The 22,708-nt window shown below is 40.7% G+C and overlaps 1 protein-coding gene across 8 annotated transcripts in view; it reads right to left on the bottom strand.

Annotated features, from left to right (window-relative positions):
* LOC131687223 (protein 4.1 homolog) overlaps positions 1–19,740 on the bottom strand; it is a 140,029-nt gene extending 120,289 nt beyond the window's left edge. For 3 of the 8 annotated variants that reach the window (XM_058971287.1, XM_058971288.1, XM_058971279.1), the window contains exons 1-2: positions 19,610–19,739; positions 18,679–18,892 (exon numbers count right to left, since the gene is read on the bottom strand). The gene's annotated coding sequence lies outside the window, so the exon portion shown is untranslated. Of the gene's footprint in view, positions 1–18,678; positions 18,896–19,265; positions 19,489–19,580 lie in introns of those variants that run through there. The other 5 variants (XM_058971289.1, XM_058971280.1, XM_058971282.1 and 2 more) reach the window with 5 other exon arrangements.
* Between the last annotated feature and the right edge of the window lie 2,968 nt (positions 19,741–22,708).

Below are 22,708 nucleotides of genomic sequence, written 5' to 3' on the forward strand. Positions count from 1 at the left end.
TTTTGAAGGGATAAGATCAAGCAATCCAGATACTCGCCCGTAACAGGAAATTGATGGTAGGCTTCATCCATCGCTGCACAGTTCGTCCATTATCTGCTTGATTTTGATTCACACTTAATTCGGAATGCTGATCCTACAGCGACAGAAATGGATTCCATATATCACATTTTCTCATTTGATCGGAAATAACTGCATAATACCCTGAAGCAGCTCAATCGTTTCATTCAAGATTACCAAAGAAGGTGCTTTACATTAAATTGATCCATGGTATCAGAACAACGAATTCCAATTTTGGACAGTAACTCCAGCAGCTGCGTTAGTCACATATAGTCAAGAAAAATCAAAGGAAGTTGATGTTGCGCAAACTTATTGACGAGTTATCAAATGATTGAATGATGCGTAGGACACCAAATCGCCTTTTTCTGACAACTGCTTTTAGAACAGATACACATGCAATCAAACGGGTTTTGAAAACATTTCAATTTATTCTTTTTTTCTTAAGAAAATCATTCACCTTTTTATTTTTCTTCTGTATTCCCGGGATCCCGGGATTTCCCGGGAAATTTATTATTTATTTCCCGAATCCCGGGAAGCTGAAAACCGTCGGGAAATGGAAGCTCTAATGCAGACCACAAAAACGCCATGAGAGAGGATCAGGGTGTGGATTGGGGTTAATGAATTGATGTATACTTGACGAATAATTGCGCTGCAGAATGTGATGAAAAGGGCAATGAACAGTACTATTGTTGGCTGTTGTTAAATATAATATGATTCTCCATAAGGTTTGATAGCAAATGTATGTATTTTGTGATTATGTGATGCCAATTTATAAGTGTTAAAATTGGTGGTTTTATCAAGTTCAAGAGACCGCAACCGTAGATGTGCGTGGAAGATCGCGAAATGCTTAAGCGTTTGTATGTTCACGTGTTTGTCGCGTTTGCCAGAACGTACGTGATTTTGCGTGTATAAATTCGATTTTGTACCTGTGTGGCCATTAGGGCATAGCAAAAAAAATTATTTTTGAATACTCAAAGGCCCCCCCCTCTCATATTGTGACAAATGTCAAAGTAAGCTCAGATGCCAAATTTCACATCATTTGGACAATTTTAGACCCCTGCCCACTTCGCTTGAAATTTTTTGAAATTGGTGCTATGGGAAAATATGGAGGAAAAATACATTAAATGCTATAACTTTTGAAGTAGCAATCAGAAAATTACAATTTATACCTCTTTTGAAAAGAAATAATCTTAGTATTTGAATGGAGATATTTTTGTGTTTAGAAAAATACGGGAAAGTGGGGTGCTGAATCATTTTGGCCCCAAAATCCCCTATTTTTAATGATTTTTCTGCTCCGTGATGCAAATCATGCATATTTTGTAGTTTTTCTAATGTGAGAAAATCTCAGAAATCGAACGGAACCCTTTTGACCTTAGTCCGAATACGAGAAGTTGGAGTTATAGGGCTCTTTGTCATTCATATTAAATTTTATCATTTTCTCATGCATATATCTCTATTATTCTTCATTCAATTTTCATAAAATGTAACTTGTTGAACGTGTAAAATTCTGAGGAATAAAATAAAAATAAAAACGTTAAAGGTAAAATTCAGAAACATCAAACTTTTTGATATTTACTCTACAAATCTATTTTTTTCATTATTTGTCCTAATACCTCAACTTCCCCTATTTTCTAGGAATGAAACTTTTCTCATGTGATCCCTTAGCATATTTTACACTAAAAGTAGTAAATTAAATAAGAATTTTGTTGTTAAATGGAGTTAATATGTGCGATGTTATGATAAAAATGTGAAACCGACACTATATGTCAGATAATTTGATGTTCCTGAATTTTACCGGTAACGAATCTATTTTTGTTATATTCCTAAGGATTTTCCACGTTCAACAAGGTATAGTTTATAAAAATTGAGTGAAGAATAATAGAGATATGTTTACGAGAAAATGATGAAATTTAATATGAATGACAAAAGGCCATTTAACCCCTACTTCTCGTATTCGGACAAAGGTCAAAAAGGCTCCGATCGATTTCTGAGATTTTCTCACATTAGAAAAACTACAAAATATATATGATTTGCATCACCGAGCAGAAAAATCATTAAAAATAGGGGATTTTGGGGCCAAAATGACCCAGTACCCCAATTTTCCGTATTTTCCTAGAAGCAAAAAATATTTCCATTCAAATACTAAGATTATTTCCTTTCAAAAGAGGTATGAATTGTAATTTTCTGATTGCTACTTCAAAAGTTATAGTATTTAATGTATTTTTCCTCCATATTTTCCCATAGCACCAATTTCAAAAAATTTCAAGCGAAGTGGGCGGGGGTCTAAAATTATCCAAATGATGTGAAATTTGGCATCTGAGCTTACTTTGACATTTCCTCGCTGTTGTGCTATTTTATGATAAACGCCATTTTGGGGTAAACTGAGTTAGATATGCCATATTACTTGTTTGAAAAATCTCTACAAAGTGGCGTTTTCAGAATTTTGAAATTCTGCTTGGTTACTTAGATATAGCTAGAAACATGATAAGAAATTGTGAGTTTTTTGCTTCAAATCACTATATCTAGGGATTGGCTCAAGTTATATTGAAGTTTTAGACGGTTTTATGTGTGAAAATGTCTGAGGAACACAATGGCATAAACATTTTCGAAAGAAAATTATACGAGTTGTGAGAAAAACACAGTTTTACTTTTGAACTGGAAATAAAATATATTTGGCAACACTGTAATCGAGAATAACCATTTTTTCTAGATTCCCTGACTCATTTCCTTTAAAATGCATTTCACCGAATGTTTATAGACCATATGAACCCAAAGATATGAATAAAAGTTAAAAAGTGATGATTTTTTTCTATAGAAAATTTTCCATGCACGATTATGACACGCCATACAAATTTTGTCATCAATACACGCCTATGACACGTGTGAGTGCGACTTTTGTTTACATTCATAGTAAAAACTCGCAACATAGTCAACCGATCTTCGTAATATTTGAGAGATTAATGCAGAACAGATAGAAGCATCAATTGACTTCTTGGGATTGTTTATACCATTTATAAGTTTCAGGATATTCAATCTCAAACTTTAAAAATCGTTTTTCTCGAAATGTGCTAAATGGCGCTTGTCATAGGATAGCACAACAGCGACGATTTGTCACAATATGAGAGGGGGGCCTTTGAGAATTCATAAAAAAAAATTGCAATGCCCTAGTGGCCATTTGCATATTTGCGTGTGTTCTTAAATGATCGCGCGGACCGTGAATTCGCTACTTAGTTTTTAGCGTACGGTTCTGGTACTAGAAGAGAGTTTCCCCATAACACTAAAGTTACCGGTCACGTTTCCGTGGAATGTGTTGTCTAATGAATATGAGCCTCACTTTTTTATTGGTCCAACTGAAGACATGAATCTAGGCTGTTAAGAGCGCAGGCTGGGACTTCCTAACGTGACCAACTCATGATCGCGAGTATGTGTGGATGATTGCAATTGCATGTTCGCGTTTGTGACCCGGTTTGTGTTATCGCGAAGGCTAGCGGCGTTTGTACGTTTTGAATGAGATATTATGAGTATATATGAGAGAAAATGCAATTGATTGTGTTAGTGAGTGTTATTATGAATCTAAGTTAACATATAGTAATAAAAGGAAAAAGAACATGAGGAATTAAGAGAAAAAATTAAGAGATTAAGTGGAAGCGTATAGATTGACTGCTTTTTTGGTATACATGAGTAGTGTAAACTTTATTTGATGGTTTGGTTCTCGTAAATGATGGTTGTTCAAAATAACTAGGCACATTTTGAACATTTGACTTGATATGGTCCCAATACTTTGGATAGTTCACTTAAGCTTTAAACTTTTATATTCAATACATTTTTCAATTGAATGATGTTTACTTTAGATTTGAGTTTAAATTGGTATGATCCCAGTACTTTGGCTAATTGACTTAATTTTTAGTGCATTGTGCAAATTAAGTGATATTTAATTTAGATTATATGTAAAGAACCATCAACCATAGGATACTGCATCGGTCTGGATCTAGTCGAATTGACAGCAAAAATAATTCAATCTACCACCACCTAGAGCACGCGCCGTGTTGCTATTAGATTCTAGGGACCAACAGAATCCAAGGTCTCCAAGCTAGCTATAAATCCCTAAGAGTAAAAAATTGCAGTCCACCGCCAAGCCCACGGTTTTTCTTTCGATGAAAAATATTTGAAAAAAAAAAAAACAAAAATCTATTGAGTATGTTTCAAACCATGCCCTCGCTATTTAACGTGAAGTTCAAGTTCAACAAAAGCACAAAAAAATCTGAAAGTGATCATGAAAGTGTAAATAGATGCAACACTTCCGATAGCCGGCTGTCCGGAGTTCAAGTTGCTCGTTTAAAATTCTCGGAAATTGACCAACCTTCGTACATATTGCTAAGATCGTTTTGTCTGCCAAGACATGCCTCCTGATCTTTTCCATTTTCTCTAGAACAATTCTTTTCCCGTGATGCTCGTGGAGATGCAGAGGTAGTCTCGCTCTCTATCAACCCGCAAGTGTTGAAGAAACATTCCTTTCCTTCTTCTGTAGAACAGCTTCGGACAGCGGAACCCATCTGCCCTAACCGTGTAAGTGTGAAATTCAACCCACCATTCATAGATGCTGGAGGAATGAAAACCTTGTTTTTTCCGCAACAGCAGATGGCTTGCTAAACGATCAATTTTCGAGCAAATTTATCTGTGAATAAAAATTCGAAATCGTCTATCAAAATGTTTCCGTTATAAATGAAAGAACAAAATGTAAATCGTAGGACATAAAATACTTAAAATACGCTTTGATTATATTAGAATTTAAAATTCAACAAAAAAGTTCAAGCATAAAATTTGGACTAAGGTCTTTCGGCGCAAGTATTGCTTGAAAGATTTTCCCCAAAAAAGTCGAGAAGAACCCGATCAGGAGATAAGAACAAAAATCTATCAAAATTATGTTTTTTTTAATATTTGATTGGGAATGAATCTTAAGAACAAAAACCAGATAAAAACCAATAATCTGTGCTCAGGAATATCCGCACATCGTTACATTCAAGACTAAAAAATCGGCTGAAAAATCACTATTTTTTGTCGAACGTTTTTTTAACCGAATTTTACAGCGAACAGCCCCAGTTCGGTTATCATACCATTATCTATATCGAGTCAGAGTACTTTTACATTAACCATTTAAAGCGGTTTTATTAGGTGTGTTGTGTTCTTTCATGTTTTGTTGTCAGTTGTTCGCTTGGTTAGAGCATGTTCATTATACTAGCAACAGAACATGTTCAACTAGCAAAACCAATCGATTTAGTGTGTATTATATCATGAGCAAAGGGGGCCCGTGGTGGTGGAGGAACGCTACGTGGGAAGCTGAGCTGCAAGCAACCGGGCGGGTCATAGGTGGTGGATAATGCTTAATCGCGATAGCAACTAGTTGTGATTCGCGACCCGAACCAGCAGCGGGGGCTGACTGCGGGTGTGGTAGGACGAGGTAGTGGGCCCTATAGTGTCATGCGACCCGTGCTATGGGTAAAATTGTTGAGGGGGTTTAAAACATTCTCAATGGTGAACGGAGCCTGGGAAGTGTCAGGCGAACTCCCCAGTATGCTGCATTACGCAGCGTAACGTTCACTCTACACACCGATTTTTTTCACCGATGATCCACTTAATTTTGCCGAATTTTTGTTGGCTGGGGGTTTGCAGAGACTCTCGGCTGATGGTAGTTCGGTGAAGTTTTGTTGGGTCTCGATTATCAAATTTCGATGTGTACAGATGAACCTGCCCAGAGGCCGTGTGGTATCCGGCCTAGAATTGAGCCACTGGAGTCCTGCTGCCATGTCGTAGGAGGCGACTGAAAGTAGGAGACCCTAAGTCAAGGTGTAGTTCCGTGCCGAGGACTTAATGATTGGAGGGTCTAAAATATGCCAGTCGCGCACGGAGCATTTTGGGTTTTGCCCTTGCTGTGTTATGCGAATCTCTGACACAGTGGACCATTATTTTCTTCGCAAATCGTGGGAATCAAATGATCATGTCCCATTTAAACCTGATATGGCTCGCTAAATGCGTTAACATCCCAACTCGCTTGGTGTCCTCTAGTTGTTGTGCAATTTGTGTTGGAGATGAAATGTACAGTTCTCTAATCAACAATGGTTAGAATAGCACAAGTCAATCTCCAACATAAACGTACAGCAACTATGAATTTATCTCGACTCATGCAGGAAGGTAAAGCTTCCATAGCATTGGTTCAAGAACCGTATTTCCATAAAGGAAACTTCTATTTTGGAAAGTTACTTAACACTGCCTTCATTGCTTACAACAAGACAGGCATGACTAACCCACGTGAAATGCCTCGTGCTTGCAGTCTTGCAAATAAGGCTATTGACGCGTGTCTCATATCGGAGCTCACAACTCGCGATATCTGTGTTGTCACAGTTACATTGACTGTCGGAAACGTAGACAAAAAATATATATATATTGTTCAGCATACCTACCGCATAACGAATCATCTCCTTCTGATGATTTCAAAAGCGTTGTATCATATTGTAGCAGAAATGGGCTTCCGCTCATTATCGGCAGTGATGCGAATGCTCATCACATCATTTGGGGCAGCTCAGACATCAATCTGAGAGGCTCTGAACTGATGGAGTACATAAGTAGTACAAATCTCCATATTCTGAATGTGGGAAACCGACCAACTTTTGCGAGGTCTGGGAGGGAGGAGGTGTTAGACATAACACTTTGCTCTGATAGAATTTTGCATGAACTGGGAAATTGGCAGGTTCCAAATGAAACTGAACCGTCTCTATCCGATCATAAATATATATTTTTCGAGCATTTTGATGTCACCTTCAATGTGGTGACATATCGTAATCCTAAATCTACAAACTGGGACCTCTTTTTGGAAAACTTGGCGACTAAATTTCATGGATATTTTCCAACAATTAGTCAATTAGACGACTTAGATGACGTCGTGGATACGACAAACTCATTCATATTAGCATCCTACGAAGAAGCTTGTCCACTTCGTACTGTTAAATCGACTAGGGGAACCCCTTGGTGGAGGGCTGAGCTTGATAGAATGAAGAAAGTTATGAGAAGAGCTTGGAACCGGCGTCAGCGTGATGACTCCAGGGCTTTCAGGTCAGCTCGTAGTGCATATAAGAAATGTCTTAGATCTGCAGAACGGGCTGGCTGGCAAAGCCTATGCACTAATGTCTCTAGTCTGAACGAGGCTAGCAGATTAAATAAAATTCTCTCCAAATCGAATGATTTTCAGATGAACTCCTTGAAAACCAGAGATGGTGTTTATGTGACAGACGAAAAAGATGTTCTTAATTGTCTCTTCGACACACACTTTCCAGGTTGTATCGATCCGGAGTTGATCAATGTTCACAGATCTCATTCTGGTGATTCGGACTCGTGGGCGTTAGCACGCACATTGGTTTCCACTGAATCGATCAAGTGGGCAGTTGACAGCTTTGCTCCATACAAATCACCCGGAAAAGATGGAATACTTCCCGTGCTACTGCAAAAGGGATTTGATATTCTTAAACATGTCTTGAAAAAGATTTTGCTTTCCAGTCTTGCTACCGGGTATATCCCGAAAGCATGGCGAGAAATAACTGTTAGATTTATTCCCAAAGGGGGGCGCTCAAGCTATGAAGAAGCCAAGAGTTTTAGGCCTATCAGCTTAAGTTCTTTTCTTCTGAAAGCTTTGGAACGGATAATCGATCATCACATCAGGAACGTTAGTTTAGTTGAATATCCTCTGCACAAAATGCAACATGCATATCAGTGTGGGAAATCCACGATCACTCTGCTTCACGATGTTGTTTACAACATTGAGAAAGCCTTCTCGCTCAAGCAATCTAGCTTGGGTGTATTCCTAGATATTGAGGGTGCTTTTGACAATGTGTCCTTCCAGTCTATTCTGGAAGCGACGCGCGGTCATGGGATACCTGCATGTATCTCAGGTTGGATAAACGCAATGCTTAGTAACCGCATACTTTGCTCGTCACTGCGACAGGCTGAGATACGGAAGTTGAGTATTTGCGGTTGTCCTCAGGGCGGCGTTCTGTCACCTTTGTTATGGAACTTAGTAGCTGACGGCTTGTTGAAGAAACTCAATGAGCTTGGATTTCCAACCTACGGGTTTGCTGACGATTACCAAATACTAATTACTGGATTTTGCATCGGAACAATCTTTGACTTGATGCAACAGGCATTAAGAGCTGTCGAACAGTGGTGTCGACAAGTTAAACTATCAGTTAACCCAAGCAAAACTTCAATGGTTCTTTTCACGAAGAAGCGAATAACAACCGGGGTTCGTCCCTTGCAGTTCTTTGATTCTGAGCTGCTGTGTGCAGATCAAGTCAAATACGTTGGAGTCATATTGGATTCCAAACTGAATTGGTTTGCTCACATTGAGTTCAGAGTCAAGAAAGCGTGCATGGCCTTCGGGCAGTGCAGACGAACTTTTGGAAAGACCTGGGGTCTCAAACCTAAATACATCTATTGGATTTACACGACAATTGTACGTCCAATACTGTCATACGGATGCCTTGTGTGGTGGCAGAGGGGAGAGGTGGTGACAGTCCAGTCAAAGCTAAACCATCTGCAAAGAATGGCGCTCATGGCGTTGACTGGTGCTTTCACCACGACTCCGACTGCTGCTCTTGAGGCACTTCTAAATATCAAACCATTACACATACACTTAAAACAAGAAGCACTATCATGTGCATACAGACTGCAGGTTACTGGGCTTTGGAACAGCAATCATGTTGATCTTGCTACCAGTCATACACGATTGTGGTCACAAATGGTTACATGGGGTGAAGATATTCTTGCTCCCAGCGATATTACACTCACTTGTAGTTTTCCTTACAGGACATTCCATGTTAAGATTCCCTCTCGAGAGGAGTGGTTGTCTGGCTTTATGGAAAGACAACAACAAACGCAAGTGGTTTGTTACACTGACGGTTCTCTGATGGAGGGACGTGCTGGTGCTGGTGTCTACTGTCGTGAAATGAGACTGGAACAATCTCACTCACTAGGTAGATACTGTACTGTATTCCAAGCAGAAATCTTTGCGATTATGTGCGGGGTGCAATCGGCCCTTCAACTGAGTTTGTCCGGCAGAGTTATAAACTTCTGCTCCGATAGTCAGGCTGCAATCAAGGCCCTTAGCTCAGACAAATCCCGGTCCAAGCTAGTGATCGCGTGCCGAACCCAAATCGAAGAACTAAGCATTGTCAACACTATCTACCTTGTCTGGGTGCCCGGACATTGCGGTATTACTGGAAATGAATGGGCTGACGAATTGGCCAGGGCAGGTTCAGCGATTGACTTCGTTGGTCCTGAGCCCGCGCTGCCAATTTCGACAAGTTGGATAAGGGAAAAAATACGGTCCTGGGCTTCGTCCGAGCACCGCAATTATTGGAGAAATCTACAAACGTGTCGCCAAACAAAGGCGTTTCTAGAACAACCATGCCCAGTGGTTTCGAAAAATCTCTTACATTTTTCGAAGCTCCACTGCGGCATGCTGACCAGGGCTTTAACCGGCCACTGCAAACTCAATTATCACATGGCAACTATTCAGCGCGCTGAGTCTTTTTCATGTGATCTTTGTGAATCCGACTACGGAACCTCATATCATCTGATATGCAACTGCCCAGCGCTAGCGCAATTGCGATTACGAGTCTTCAGCCGTCCTTATATAGACGAAACCATGTTTGGTCGACTGAAACTCAGAGACATACTAAAGTTTCTTATCCAATGTGGTAAAGAGCTTTAGGCTTATTCGCAGGCAAGTTGAACTACTTGTGAGTTTAACTTACCTGTTGTTTATTTTTTGTTTTGTGCTGTTATTTTTCCCACCCTTCCAAGTCTACTTCCCCACACCTCCTTGTCCTTTCCTTCCGCTCAGGAAATGATGAAAACACACGGCAAGGCACAAATCCCCGACTATGTACGGGGAACGTGCCATTTGAGCCAATATATTCTGATTCCTGATTCCACAAAAAAGTCGAGAAGAACCCGATCAGGAGATAAGAACAAAAATCTATCAAAATTATGTTTTTTTTTAATATTTGATTGGGAATGAATCTCAAGTACAAAAACCAGATAAAAACCAATAATCTGTGCTCAGGAATATGCGCACATCGTTACATTCAAGACTAAAAAATCGGCTGAAAAATCACTATTTTTTGTTGAACGTTTTTTTAACCGAATTTTACAGCGAACAGCCCCAGTTCGGTTATCATACCATTATCTATATCGAGTCAGAGTACTTTTACATTAACCATTTAAAGCGGTTTTATTAGGTGTGTTGTGTTCTTTCATGTTTTGTTGTCAGTTGTTCGCTTGGTTAGAGCATGTTCATTATACTAGCAACAGAACATGTTCAACTAGCAAAACCAATCGATTTAGTGTGTATTATATCATGAGCAAAGGAAACATTATGTTCATTCTTGCCGTCATGGGTAAAGGCGTCGAAAAAGCGCTGGTCCGACACAAAACCGCGGTCATTGATTTCAAATTTTGTAGTACAACCAAGTCTTCGTGAGGTGAAATATTTCGGAAAGTGAAAATGGAGCTTAGGCTTACAGAAGTTGCATTTATCCAGTTTCATCAACTGCGCCATTTAATACTGATATCATTCAATACGTTAGTTGAAGGATTCGTTTTACAGGACAACCTAGAAATGATTCGGTGTCAGTGCTTCTTCCAGTTCTAGCTACAGCGATCTGTAAGTCAGGGGGTGAGGATAGATCAAATCCCTCTTTTCTGCGACTGTAGTCTGCAATACTGTATTGAGCACCAGTCTCTCGCAAGCTCTGCTGCACTGGGCAAACTGAAATTCCATCGGGCTCTGGAGTCTGAGGACTTCGGCTTCGATTTGTCTCACGACCCCTTTGATGGCTGTTTGGAAATTCGTTCCGATGTCTGAAAAAAAAACTCCAGCGGTTTGCCTCTGCGACACACTAAACGGAGTATGACAATGAACACGCTTGAATTAGGCTATGAGAGACCTCAAGGTCTACGGCTGTCATTGTTAAACAGGGGACCGGTTTACTAAATGGTCAACAAAAAGTCTACGCCGGTATAGCTAAACGGCGGCGGGTTCGGCGTGATCCATTCCAGGATTCTTCAGCTTGTACGTCTTTACTTTGCACCAAATACACGTTTTTGCTAGTACTGGGTCATTAGACCGGAAGCCGTTAGACCGAATGCAGTTGGGCCAAATGTGTCACTAGACCGAATGGGTCATTAGGCCAAATGGGTCATTAGGTCGAATGAGTCATTGGGCCGAATTGGTCATTAGGCCGAATAGGTCATTCGGTCGAATGGATCATTAAGCCGAATGGGTCATTAGGCCGAACGGGTCATTAGGTCGAATAGGTCATTAGGCCGATTGAGCCATTAGGTCAAAACAGTCATTAGGCCGAATGGGTCATTAGGTCCAATGGGTCATTAGGCCAAATAAGTCATTAGGTCGAATGGGTCATTAGGCCGAATGGGTCATTATCGGGCTGACGAACGTTTTCTGACGATACTGGGTCATTAACCCGTAAGGCCGAAGGTCATTCGCTTGAAAGATTTTTTTAAACTTAGAATAATAGTGATTGGAATATTTAAGTCATCGTTCTCGCTACATATTTACTGACGTAATGGAATAAATGATTAAAAAGGAAGCATAATGAGGCTAAGCTTCAAATCGAGTGCTGTCCGATATTGCTCCGTCGGACTTGAAATAATTCGTACCCCTCTGTTAGAGTAATCCGGGTAAACGAGTGGGTCACAGGTTTGCTTGCGAAGGGCCACTGCTTCCGTCGGCAGGTCGGCGGCCACCTCACCCGGCGGATTATCAGCAGCTTTACGTCGTGTCGGAGCCTTGGTCTCGGTTATACGGTAAGGCCGCATCACACTGACTTCATCGCATGCACTTCAGCAGTGTGGAAATCGATGTAAGTATTGCGCACTTTCCACCAACCTGGACTCCGCACTTTCGAAGTGCGAGTGATAAAACTGCTACTGAAAACTGCGAGCTGTCAAAACACATGTACTTCAAGTGATAGAGATGGTACTTTCATAGACAGACCAGTCGAGCTAACCCATCTATGATAAGAATTTACTAGAAAAATAGTAAGTGCGCATTGCGGTTAGAATCCAGTTTTTAGTGCCACAAGCAATACATTCAACAGATAATGTTAACGACACACTTTTCCCAATGCTTTGGCGAAACCTCTACCTGTGGAATATATGTACAATATAGTGGAATTAAATGGAAGATATCTGATTTAACACTTATTTTCCAGGCAATCAAAAAAGTAAGAGATTCGACTAATCGAGCTACGTAAATTTATCTCAATACGAGATGTTCTGGAAGCTCCACAGGATAAACTTGAACCTCTTTGTTAAACATTCGGCTTCATTGCCTTGGACCCTATGCTCCATTCGGTCTAAACTCTTAGTCACCTTCGGCTGGACACTTTTCTGACCTCTCCAACGCTTCGTTGGAGTTTAGCTGTAAATAAGCCGGTCAAAGGCAGCAATCAGTTTTGCGAAAATTGAGAAAAACAGCTCATGGTTGAAGAAAGGAAAAACAAACAAATGGTTTTTGCAGACTCTCAATTAACATATCAATCATGGGATAAGAGTTACAATATGTCAGCAGGAATTGGTTTTAACCGATGCTGCCAAAGGCGACGGGCTGCTATATCAGAGGCCTTAAGTTAGGTTTAATGAAGGCAAAATATTACTTTTGTGCCTGGAGTCGCACATTCTGTTCGTCCACAAAGGATCATACTGTATCGTTATCGTTATCTAGCTGATACTGCTCTTCGCATGGCAGCTCTCGGTTCTTCTTCAGCACCTTTAGACTTTGTAGCCAGGAAATTTGTTTGCTATAATCTTTAGAGATACGTCTCCGCTGAATGGAACTCCTCTAAAATCAACGACAACGTCGGTGCTGGTATATCCCCCTTTATGTAGCTCTTTACTTTCACGGCTGTCGAAATCACTTCGATCTTCAGAGCCCCTGGCCTCGAGACCATAGACAATAAAAGCACCTGAAGAGCTTTTCGTTCCACTTCATCATACCATCAGGTACGTTGAGCTTGTTCAGAATTATCGCCCATCGCCACTCTCTCAGCTTTGTAAGGCTGAGGATTTCTCCGATCCGGAAGTCAACGAATAGCTTGTACCGTCGATGCTCCGAATGAATCCACGATAGCACAGTTTTTGAATCACTCCAGAACTACTGCTGTTTCACCTCAAAGGATAGCATTTGGACGACGGAACTTGCTACTCTGGCTCGTAACACTGCTGCTCGCAGCTTCAAGCGAAGGATCGAGAGATACTTCATTGGTGCAGCTTTCGGTCTTGCCATCACCAACGAATACATCAGACCGTCAACCTTCTCCGTATGCGCCTGCGCTTGCATTGACAAAGATGTGAAGTTGAACACTGCTGAAATCCCAGGAATGCCGACCTCGGAAGTAATACCAAGGAATGTGGATATTTTCAACTTTCGGAAGCTTTTGCAATCCACTGATCCCATTTCTCAGCACTCTCTCCAGCGATTCGCTGGTCATGTAAAATGTGAAAACAGACAGCAGTCCTAGAAGATGGAAGCAATTCATGGCGCAGCTCATCGCGGTTGGTTTTGTTGGCAGTCGCTTGCCTGATATAAACGGCGCAAGATAAATGCTCCGTTTGAAGAAAAACGAAAACTCGTTACTGGCAGGGCTCCAGATGGTACCTAGTTCCTACGATACGAAGACCCGTTTCCTTGTCGTCACTGAAACGTACGCACTGGTCTGTTTGCTGCTTTCCCATGGCCTGACACCCCGTTTCGCAGTTCGAATCTGCCTTTGCAATGTACGTAGCAAGCGCCCACCCTACTGCTTTATCGAGGCTATTTGCGATGTAGAAATAGTAGATGTAGTGGACTTTAACGTTTGCTTCCGGAAAGTGCTCCCTTGCGGTAAGCATGGTGGACTGGCAAAAACGAAGGTCGCTACGTCCATCACGCAGACCTCTTGAACCGCTTCGGAAATACACAGGAACAGGACGGTGACGTTTCGTTGATGTTGACGGAAGCTGATGTATCGTTTGAATCGTGCTTTATCCTACCTGGTGATACCTCTCTTTTATATCTGCACCGAATCAGACTCGCTCACGGAATCTACCAACAATCACCGGTACTGCAGTTAACATATCTGGACTCTTCAGCGGCTTTGAGTTCAACGAGCCTCTTTTGACTTCTGGTCGGGCATCCCACACCAGACGATGCGTCTACTTCCTCGGATTATACACCATGTTCAACGGGATGTACCAAAGCTTATTACTCTCGAATGCATTCAATTCCATCTACGTAGCTTCATGCACGTATTCCTTCACTAGATTCTCGGCAATGATTTCATGAACTATGGATAGATTAGACATCCTTCTTTCACAGCAGACGAAACAAGCGCCTATCCTCACAGTTGTGGTCTTAAGATCTCTTTCGTTCCTCTGCCTGCTTCCGATTCGAGCAGATCCCTGACTCCTCCATCGAATAGTGATTCTTCAGGAGATCACAAAGTTCGTGATTAGACACGATGCTCCATTCGTGGTGTCCGACTAATCCCACGACCGAGTGGTGTATGCCCGTCGGTCCGTAGACGATCCAGCCATGCGTAGACCAAACCGCTATCGGTTCTGCTGGTTGATCTATTCATGAATGGATTGGCGCATGCAAGCGTATGCGGCTTCAGCCCAACCAGAATTTGGGGAGCTGCTTGTTGGTATTCGGCAACTGGTAGATCACAGACATGAGCGTAAATGTTTTGTAGCGTCTGTTGTTGAAGCTTTATAACTTTTCATCGTGTGAATTCCTTTCAGTGGAAAACGGTGCTTCGATCCCCGTTTACTCTTTGAGCCTTGCTCGAGTCGTAAAAATGCTGGTGTTTCACGCGATTTCTCCATCAGCGTATACGATGATCCTTCATTCAGGAACGCGATCGTGTCCACGGTGCAATTTCTATTGTACAGCATCACAGGCATCATGCGGAAGATGACGGAAGTTCTCGTTTCGACGGCGTGAATATTTAAATTTGAACTGATAAGGGAAACGGCAGAATGGAGCGTTTCCGTGTTTGTTCAGTTTACATCGAGCATTTCCTTGTTCGTTCAGGTACACCTAGCAAGGCACTGCCACCTTCGGACTGCATCTCAATGGTCGGTTAGGCGAAATCAACGGAACGCTTCGCAGATTCTTATTCTGCGGTTGATTTTGTCACAAATCCGACACGGCTTTTTTCCTTCGCCGGTGGACTTTGACTTCTATTCTGCGATATCGCTTTTATCCAGTTCCATCACCTATGTCAATTAGCCCAAGATTCGTTTTGCAGAACAACCTAAAACAGGTGGTTGAAAGTGACAGCGTTGGACTTTAGTTTATCCCATAAGGGTCGCGCATAGCTGCAACTTCGTTCGTCGAAGACACGGTATGTTCTACAGATACTGCGTTGACGAAAGGAGAGATTCGTCGTCAGTACCCAGTGTTATGAGCGTGCAAGGATCTCTTGATTTGATTTTTCCTCTCACAAAACTTGCTTTATGAACCGGACTAGTTCTTGCTACGACGCCACCTCGCTTGCGCCCTTTACTATGTTGGACAGGAAGTGGGATAGAATAAGCGCCGTAAAGATTTTGTTCTTCCTTCGATATTCCACCAAGTGCAGCTGTGTTCCTGCTGGCAGTTTTTCTGTGAGTTCGTGTATCAGCATCGGATTCACTAAACGAGCGGTGAGACTTGTAGATTTGAAATGATCGGTTAATTGTTGTGCTACCATCCCGAAGATGATGAAGCCCTATAGACGATTCACTTTCGGTGGCGCTGATTTTCTGGTATGCATTGGGAAGTTTCTCAGAACGTTCAAGCAACATCCGTAGAGGACCGATCATCTTCAAAATTGCAGCTCTTAGAGTTGACTGGTCTTTACAATATAGTGACTTGTGAGCTAAGGAATCCAAGCCAAATATTTTGTTTATTTGCGCACGGCTCTAGTAGAAGAGCGGTGACTAGACGCTCTTTGGTTAACCACCGGATAAGGACGCTTGAGGAACCTTTTGCGTGATGAAGGTTGACTTGGATGCAGCGAATGCTGCTCATTGTTTTGGTGTTTTCTACCGTCTATTTTCAAGGCCAATACTTCATCCTCTTTATTTTGCCGATGGTTAGTCACATACTGTGTGCTACTCGACGTTTTAGTGGCCTTCCTTGGTCCAGTATTCGATTTGGTTCTTGCCGTTTGCACACCTTCGTCTACAGGGGGTTTTCGATCCTATCCTTGCGAGTAAGTTCGTGTAAGCCGCATATGGTAGGGTGCTTGTATATGGCCCTTGAGACAGGCTGCACTCGTTACCGTTGCTGCAAGCTTGCTATGATCAGAAGTCGCGTGAAGTGTTGGGTTACCCACAGGAACTTTTCAGTAAATGCTTGCCTAGAATATCCACGTTCGGTGAAGACCGGGGCACCCTTCAACTGAAGTATTCTTGTCTTCCCGAGTAAGTTGTTCGTCTGCTTATGTTAGAAGGTTATCAGCTGCACTGAAGCCTCATCTACCGCCAACAGGAGCCGTAACTCTTTGGGGAACGTGCTTCTATTTGCGATTTTCTACTGTTCTGTGTAGAAATTGTTCTGATTCTGCACTAGGCGGAGGTTGTTCCCATCGGACCTGTCGATGCTGTCGGGGAGATACCCGATGTAAAGCGCTTGTTTTGGAATTTGCGACGCTTTAATGGCGTCCAATGAAGCGCCTTCCCAGTGCTTTATCGCAGTTGTGGCATCCTGCAGCTACTTAGTAGTATCTTTGTCTAACATCCTCCAACGAGCTGCTATTCAGCAGCACTTCAAGCTTGTTTTCCGCGTACTCCTTTTTTCTCTTCGCCCTCCATCGCCGAAAATCTCTTCTAAACTCATGTTTACAGTGTCCTTAGTCCGTTTTGTTCCCGCGAATAGCTGGGGAAAGAAAGCCAACTTGGCTTGGTGTTTATCGTCACTTTAATTCACAGTCCTAGTTTTACGTAGGTTCAAAGTGTTAAAGCTCGCCCCCCCCCCCTCCGGCCATTTATCCCACGGCACAGTTCGCGTCACACCTTGGATTGGGGCATAAATTTTTACGGTACGGATTTGGAAGCCCGTCCGTTGGTACCCTTTCATTCCGCTTTTAAAATTTTAGAAGGCTGATAGCACCCAGCCGACACTTGTCAACCAAACTAATACTAAAAATAGCATTCAATACTATTTAATAAAAATATTTTACAAATTAGATCATGATGATAATTGCAAAAGTAGCGTCCAGCAACAGCCAGCCCAATCCACGAGGAAGATTATATCGACGATGGCGGGCTTACCCATGCAAGTGCAAGAGACAGGCAATAACATTAGATCGAATGTATCCAGAAAGATTTGACGATCATGGCATTGACGTAAACGACGAGTGAATGACCACCCATGATGCAGGGGGCGAACAATCAAATGTTTTTAAGTCGCAAAAATGTCTCCACGCGCTCGATTTTATCAGCCCTCGATTTTGTCGCTCTCAAATGAAAATCCGCTTGACGGGCTCTACTGGCCGAATCAAGTCAAATCAGAGTAAATTCTCTCTTGAGGAATCCATTTGTTTCAATTTTGTTGAGACCCCCTTTAAGGAAGATTCATACATAATAATCAGAGAAAGTTATAAGGTTCTATTTAGGGACTCAAGAATATTGTAACCGCTTTAATTAAAAAAAAAGTTCCCGATGTTGTCAATGTCCCCGTTTTATCAGCCTAAAATGCGTTGATCCTCCAAACGAACCAATCTCGAACAGAATGCCCATTTTACGTGCAAGTAAGAGCACACATCCACCAATCATTCATGAAAATATCCCGACCAAAGAGAATGGCCCACGTCAGTCGAAGGCCACAGACCCGCATCATCTCAATAAACAATGTTTGTGTCTATCCCTAACCCTTTGAAATTCCCGTTTAATCAGATAAGGTTTAATCGTTGTCTGATAACAAGAAACATAAGTTACCATCCATCACACTCAGTCCAAACAATCCGTATTTCCCTCTCATATTAAACATCTCAGATATGGGAGCCACACTTATCAAACTGAACAAAGCAAAAATGTAGTTTGTGCACTAGCAGCTTGTCAGTTTGGAACCGACCCCGAAAGATAAGGGATGGCGCGAGATTTGGCATACCTGCTGCCTGTGATTTGAAGGTTTTTTAAAAGAAGAATCTTTCAATGTTGAAGTTGAATTTTATAAGAAAGCTAAAAATAGGTAAAAGGGGAGTGGCAATTAACTTCGACTAATCAGGCTATCAATTACTTAACTATTTGGTATATTGACAAAGCCACCTTAACCAAAAATATTCGCATTTGACAGAAACATTAGAACTCTACAATATGTTCGAAATCACACCCCGAATAACTTGTTTTAGGCAACCGTGAATGAAACTTTTTCATCCCCACTCGCGCCGATGGGTAGTGGTTAGTTTCATATACGCTCAACAACACTATCGACAAGCGCACACACAAAATATCCAGTCTCACTTCGCTCGACCCTTTGTGTATTGGTGGGAACAGGAAAAAAAAGGTTTGTGTTTACTGTACCTTTTGAGGTGTTCCGCTGGAACTCTTTTCTGCTGGTCTCTGCTCTTTGTATCTTCTTGTATCGCTTTTCGTCTGCTACTTCGCTACCTTCCTTCTGCTATTCCTGTTTTGGATGTCACTTTATAACTCTTCTGTCAGAACAAACCGAAATCACGGTTTTCCACAAGTTTTTTTTCGTAATTCGTTTAACATTCACTTTCCACAAATTTCATCACTACTTTCAACAAAGAAGAAAACACCAATAATAAACAACTTTCAGCGTAAAAACCCTGATGTTATTGTTTTCATTCACAACCCCCTCACCACAATTCAAAAATAATCATTCATATCGAGAAAGGATCATTTTCCATCCGCATTGTTGCAACAGGGGATTTGCTTTGTTGTGATGCGCTCTCCCTCTCTCAACCCCAAGATATTTTATCAACGAAACCAAGGCACTAACATTCACCACATACTAACAAAACAAAAAGCAACGAAATTGTCGTCGCAACCTGCCACCATTGAAACAATATTCTTTATATTTTCTTTAGCGATACTCTCTACCCACGGTTGTACTGTAGGTAGATACGTGCTCTGTTGTCGATTACCGAAGTCACACACAACCGTGTACAGCCCACTTTTAGGTTGCGTTTTTTTCGGTTGAAGTCGCGTCACGAACCGCGAATTATTTTTCCTACGGCTCTTCTTCTTCCTTCTTTTGGTACCCCGTTTATGGAGTTGTGCCCTTTTACGCCTTGGATTTGTTTCCAGCGAAGCGCCAAATTTCGATCGAAATAAACCACCTTTGAGACGCACCAGTTGAAACTATCGCGACAAACTTGTTAAATTTAATTTCTATCGAATAATCCACGGAGAAAAAGAGCCAGAAAGAAAAATATTTTAATGAACACGCAATGCGCGACCTAGAGCGAGAGGCAACTATACACCGTACCGTACAGGAATACAGGAGATGGAGAAAACACCGCTGAGCGGGATCCGAAACAAAACTACGTCCACTCAAGTCGAAGTCCGCGAAACGATTGTGTGGTGTTGAGAAGTACGAACCGTTTTCTCCGATGATGGTGTCCCGTCTCGACGCTCATTCGGTCGAAAAGTGTGTGTAAACTAACGGACCGTAGTTGCACAAGGCTGATGAACTGTGGGAGACGGATGAAATTCATTGATGGAAACGGGACGGATATATTACGTTGTGCTGGATGAATGAATGATGGCGTCATCAGGGGTGCTGGCTAACGGATGGATGAAATATTTTGACAGCTCGGGTGTTTCGTCGATGAAATATTTCGCTGAGGGGTGGCGATAATCGCAAACGCCGACGGGGGCGAACGCCGGTTGAAGTGCAAAATTAAGGCATTAAGGGAGATTTGCGAATAGCAAAAAAACGCAAACTAATTTTAATTAATTTTTGTGAAAGTTGTCTCACAGCTTTAATACATAATACCACAATTTTCACTTAAAGTGCCAACATAAACGAACGAAACGCATCTGGGATTACAAATTTCGAGAAACATCATGGATTAAGCTTTAAAACAAACTCTGCAAATTTGGTCCGGCTTGTTTGAATAGAAAAATATTATCCTGAAAAAGTAATTTGAACGTATGAATGTGGGGCACACTATAATGCAAAAAGTTAAGGTATTTAATTCAAAGTTTGAATTATGGATGTATCGATAGGGCATACATTGCTGAAAAAATATAATAAATTTAGCTACTACCTCCTACTATTCTGCCTACTAGCCCCCTGGGAGGGAGAAACAGACTCAATAAATGTGAATGTCATAGCCAGCCAGAACGAAACTGTCACTCCGAGCCACAAAAAAGTGTTCATCGAGGAAATGAGAGTATTGTTATCATATGCTTGCTTGAAAATGTTTCCGAACGATGAATTTCCTTAATTTTTTGTCTAGATTGGGTGTAGCAGTAAATATTATTAAAGTTTTTTTGTGATTTTAATGCCATTTTGAAATTAGACAGATAAATTTTTCGGTAATCCGTGCTGCCACAATCAAATAAATTGTATTTCTATGTATTCAATGATGAATAAGAATTTAGATGCGTTCAAAAGTTTCGAGCATCGTTTTAAGACAATATTGCGATCTTGCTATAATGTAAAATAAACGCTAATTTTATATGAAAATTTCAAATAATATTTACATATTAAGCTCAATGAACTACGCCTAAAATATATTTTATGCTTGTTATAAAACCAGTTATGGAAATGTGACGACGCTGTAAATGTTCTCTACTCCAAGAAATGGGAATATGGAATCAAAAAATATGCTGTGACGTGCACGTTTTTTGGTAATTCAAAAATACCTTTTGGTTTAAAATAATTTATATCATCTTTCTATTTAAAACATGTCATAAAAGCTATTTTCATATCTATAGTAAAGACAAGTAATAATGGTGTAAATCGTGCGAAGAAAGTTTTAAAAATTTGTGACTGATTTAACAATTTTAGAATGAGTGACACCTTGCTAGTCAGATTTGATGGTTCTCCAGTTTAAAGTTTCTTTTGAGAGTATACTGCGAAAATGAAAATCATCAACGGCTTAGATGCATGCTAATAAATATAAACAAAGCTTCGAAAAAAATTGGCAAGTTACTTCGACGTGAAGTTTGACATCGACATAATATTTTTAATGTTCGGGTGCTCATGCAGCTTAATCTGATGATCAGAATCATGAAAAAATTCCATTTCTATCTATTAGTTAAAATCTTACACTTCGAAAGTTATTTGCAAAATAACCTTGGCTAAATTTGACAGTTCGACAGTTAAAATTGTTTGATGATGTAAAAAGAAAGGTGGAAACAGTTTTCTGTACTTTATTTAGGATGGCAATATTTTTCAGTAGTGAATAAAGGGGAAATATAAAAACGAAAACATGTTATATCAAACGTTTTTTCGTTTATTTCATTATATGGATATTTACGTTCCAAGGCTGCAGCCGTACCTATATATATCTACCTATCAAATACCTATGCATTGGTCAACATTTCACAAATCAGATAAACATGCCTCTACCGGCGAGTTTCCTTATTCAAGGATTCTGTTAGTTAAATTTTTATAAAATTAAATTCTATTTTTCAGATTGAATTTAATGTTGTATCGGTTTTTAATATTCAGTTTAAGCAATTTTTTAGGAAACCGTGGTAGAATGAAGGAGAAGAACGGCACAAAAATCCTATTTTAAAAGTATAAGATTAGACACATGGTTCCGAAATTTGTCCCATTTCACTCGAGTACTGGAAGCAAACTGTCGTCTGACTTTATCTTCAAATCAATGTAAAGCACCCGGGAAAAAAACTTTCACTGATTTTATACTGTCCCAAGATCCTTTCCATCACACGATTGAAGTCATGTGCCGGTAACACGCTTGCATCAATGACACGCAAAAAGAAATTTGCTCATTTATGCGTCGCCCACCTTGATTGATTTTGGCTGTCGAAAGTTTTCTTGCTTCTTGACAAGTGCTATTATTTACACTTCGTGCGTAGTGTCTGTTTCTCCCTCCCAGCTAGCCCCTTAAAGTTAGATTTAAAAAAATCATAAAATAGTCATAAATCCAGATTTCTTGGTACACTATCGTATCCGACTATTATCAGAATGGATACCGCGAATCAGTCGGCCAATTTAACCGAAAGCTCACATCAACCACTGAACTACCACAACAGTCACAAGTTCAGAATACAAAATACGACGCGAACATCAAGTGCGTATTCCATATTTTAACATTCAGCAATCAACACAATTCCAACCCCACTACAAGTAAGGCAATACAAGATTTATTTAATACCAAATTTGTAACGCAGGGTTGCCACTATTTTTCAGAGAATATCTGGCAGATCATCTAAAAATGTCTGGCAAAATCTGTCACTTAACAGCGACCTCAAAGTTATCGAAATTTATCAATCGATTTTTGATAAATTTGGGAAAATATGCCCCAAATTTCCAAAATGTGTGTGCAAACACTTCTCTAATTCAAAAATCTGGCAGAATGAGAGGTTTGTCTTTTTATCTGGAAGCTGC

Source organism: Topomyia yanbarensis, chromosome 3 (genome assembly GCF_030247195.1).
Source record: "Topomyia yanbarensis strain Yona2022 chromosome 3, ASM3024719v1, whole genome shotgun sequence".
NCBI classification, from domain to species: Eukaryota; Metazoa; Arthropoda; class Insecta; order Diptera; family Culicidae; genus Topomyia; species Topomyia yanbarensis.